The following is a 3,327-nucleotide window of genomic DNA, read 5'->3' as shown; positions in this document are numbered from 1 at the left end:
CCAGGGCCGCCCACCATCACGAGGCCCGCTCCAGTCCCTGCTGTTCCTCCTCCTCCGACTGCAACCAGCTCCAGTCTAGAGCCTGAAAGTCAATGGGCTCATTAACAACCCTGTGGCCACCCAGGTACCTGGGTTTTCTTCTTTGGAGGCAACCAGCATGATTTAGAAGGAAGGCTAGAGCCTTTCATTGACAGTCGAGTTTCTGCAAGGGACCCCAGAGCTGGAGCTATGTCTTCAAGACCGTGCAGGAGCTTATCTTCAGATGGGCGTGGAGCCCCTGGCCCCTGAGAGCCCCTGGACACTCTGGCCAAGCGATTTAAGTGTGATTCCTGCAGCTCACAGCACTGACCTATGCTCACTGAACACCCAGGTGCCCAGGGCTCGTCTTAGTTCTCCAGCTCCAGGCTAACCAGGTGGAACCGCCTGGCCAGACTTCCTTTCCCTCTGGCAGAAGCACATAGGCAGTGCAAGGGTCGAAACATACAGGCCAGAGGAGGAAGAGTACCAAGGAGGAGACACGGAAAGCCCCAAACAGCAGGATGGCACTTGAAGAAATAAGAGGTGATTACCATTGGCAGTGACCCTCCGATCCTTCCCAAACCGAGAAGTTTCGGCAACGCTAGTGCGGGACTGTATTGGAGGAAATGGCCATTAAAAGACCCAAGCGAACAATTAAGCATCCTCTCAGAAAGTTCAGCTTTGCCTCGATGTCTCTGCACCTGGACTCATTTTTCTTTAGATCAGCTTCCCTAGAGCTGGGCTTGCTGAGTCCCTAAGCTCCGAGTCCCTGAGAGATGGGGTGGTGACAGCTTTGTCCCTGGAGCCCAGCACCGCACCTCTCACATGCATGCCCAGCAACTGCACAGAAGGGAAGAGCGGGAGAGAGGCCTTCTCCCAGGGATGCTACCGGCCTCATAAGGACCAAGCACAGTGAGGATGAGAGGAGACAGAGCACGTAAGGTACCTGTGCTCGTTCAACAGTCGTCAGCCTGTTATCATGATGAATATGAAGGTTGTACCAGAAAATCCCAAGTGTACACTAAGATCAAGGCGGCAGGGCGTCGCCTCTCTCTCAGCTTCTCGTTTGCTGCAGAAAAGAAAAGGTGTGGAGCAGCGGGGCTCCCGTGGGCCATTACCCTCAAACTCTGGTCCTGCTCCTTCATGGTGTCCTGCAGGGCGTTCTCCAGCTGGGTGCACAGGCTGTGAGCTTCAGCCACCAGGTCGTCACTAAAGAAAACGACTGGATTATTAGAACGTGGTCAGTGTGAACTTTTCAAAAGAAATATATTACTATGTACAACTATGCTAAAGGGCTTCTGGAAAGATTTAAAAAATTGAACGATTATTCTGATACTGAGTGTCTTAAAATATATGACACTGCCTCGGCAATTTTCATCTGTTCTTCTTGAGCACTGTTATGGAAGCTCAAATCCAGCCGTGAGCATCGCCATTCACAACATGAGAAAGCAGAGGTCTGGCCTAATAAAAAAGTTCAGAGCCAAAGGGATTTCTTAGGCTCTCTCTAAACTGCCACAATCTGAAAATCTCTCCCAGATCACCTGTTTCACAGTTCTTGAAACTGATAAAGGTATACAGACCGCGAGAATTCCCCAGGTGTCCTCAGCTCTCTGAGACTGGGAGCAGCGTGTTCTAGGAACTAATTCATCTGCTGCACTCTCGCCTTTCCTATGAGAAATGCACACGTCCCCACCTTCTCTACGATAAGAAATGCACACGTCCCGAGAACAGGCCGTGGCTGAGAAAGGCGAGAGCAAAGCAAGCCATCTGTCTTGTTCTAACCTCAGCTCCAGGACGTGGGCAGACAGATGGCAACCTGAGCCCCCAGGACGCCTTTCCTAGAGCGGGGACAAACCCAACAGGAAGGGCCCCGCAGTTCCTCCTCTCACCGCAAAGGGGGCGCTAGTGGGAGGAGCAGAGCCCAGACTCATCCACTGCCTGGCCACTGCCCAGGCACCAGGCTCTGGGCTGGCCCAGAGGCCCCGGACCCGGTTACACCCTCAAGGAGCTAACTGGAAGTTGGGGAGAGAATTAAGAATCCAACACGGAGAATTCTCTGGTGGTCCAGTGGTTAGGATTCTGCACTTTCACTGCCGAGGGCCCAGGTTCAGTCCCTGCTCAGGGAAATACATTCTGCAAGCCAAGAGGCCAAAAGAGAAATAAAAAAAAAACCCCACAACAATAGAGAATACAAACTCCCCAAGTACAGGAACAGGACTTCTTGAAAACAGCTTTACTGAGATATATTCACAAACCATAAAGTTCACCCGTGTAAGGTGCACGACCACACGCTTCTGGTGCACTTACAGCGTCGTGCAACCATCGCAGAGGTCCGGTCCTCGACCGTTTCATCACCCAAGGGGAAACCCTGTACCCGCTGTCAGTCACTGCTCTCCCTCAGCAACCAGGTCTCCTCTCTAGTCTGTAGACCTGCCCTTGGGAATCAGTCTTCACCGTCTCCAGCGCCTGGGGCCCAGCAAGGGAAGGCCCTGAAGAATGGGTGTGAGGCTGAGCCAGAAACAAAAAGCCGCACGGGTGTCTCAGGAACAGAGATCTGTGCGTGTGTGTCTGGGCCGTGGAGGGGGTGGGAGGCAGGGCCAGGGCGGAGGGAAGACACCCCAGGGAGGGCGTCAGCAGAGCCAAGGACCCGGGGCGCCAGGATGCAGGGGGGTCGGCCCAGCCTGGTTACCCAGGGTTGCCGATCCCGAACCTGCATGTCCAGTGAGAGCCAGAACCCACTGATGCTGTTGGTCTGGACCGGGCTCCAAGACCCTCGGGCAGAGCCAGGAGCTGCCTGGGAGTCGGGGGTGAGCTGGAGAGGACGCTTGGAGGCTGGGAAAGGCTCACCTTGGCCCCGAGGCAGCTGGCTGCCATGGCTGGTCCCTGAGTATCCAGAGAATAACTCGCCAAAACAGTCTCCCATGAAGACAGATTTGACCAGAGGGGGCCTGGGGGCAGCACTAGGCTGGAAGCAGAGAGGGGAAAACCTCATGGAAAGGGCTCTGAGCGCTGCACTCTCAGCTCTGCAGCAGGGGGTGGCGCAACAGGCAGGGCGGCGAGGGTGAGCAGGGGGTGGGGGGAGGAGGGACCACAGGAGGGACCGGCAAAATGTGTGACTGGGCGCGGTGGCCAGAAGACACCCTCAGGGACCTGCTTCTGTGAGCAGATAGCAGGGGATGGATGAGGGACAGCACAGGGCTGGCCAACACTGGACGGAGGCTCCCATCCAGCAAGAGCAACTCGGCCTCAGATAAGGACACCTGGCTGGGCAGGCCACAAGCAGTGCTGTGAGCAACACACCACATCCAC

General features: G+C 55.3%; 1 non-coding gene across 1 annotated transcript; it reads left to right on the top strand.

Moving 5' to 3' along the window:
- Positions 1–2,071: 2,071 nt before the first annotated feature.
- TRNAE-UUC lies at positions 2,072–2,144 on the top strand. The gene has a single exon. It is a non-coding gene; the product is annotated as a tRNA-Glu (tRNA).
- The last annotated feature ends 1,183 nt before the right edge of the window (positions 2,145–3,327 follow it).

Source organism: Lytechinus variegatus, unplaced genomic scaffold (genome assembly GCF_018143015.1).
Source record: "Lytechinus variegatus isolate NC3 unplaced genomic scaffold, Lvar_3.0 unplaced_scaffold69, whole genome shotgun sequence".
NCBI lineage: Eukaryota > Metazoa > Echinodermata > Echinoidea > Temnopleuroida > Toxopneustidae > Lytechinus > Lytechinus variegatus.
The sequence above is the reverse complement of the archived record's forward strand: the minus strand, read 5'-3'. Positions and strand labels throughout refer to the sequence as shown.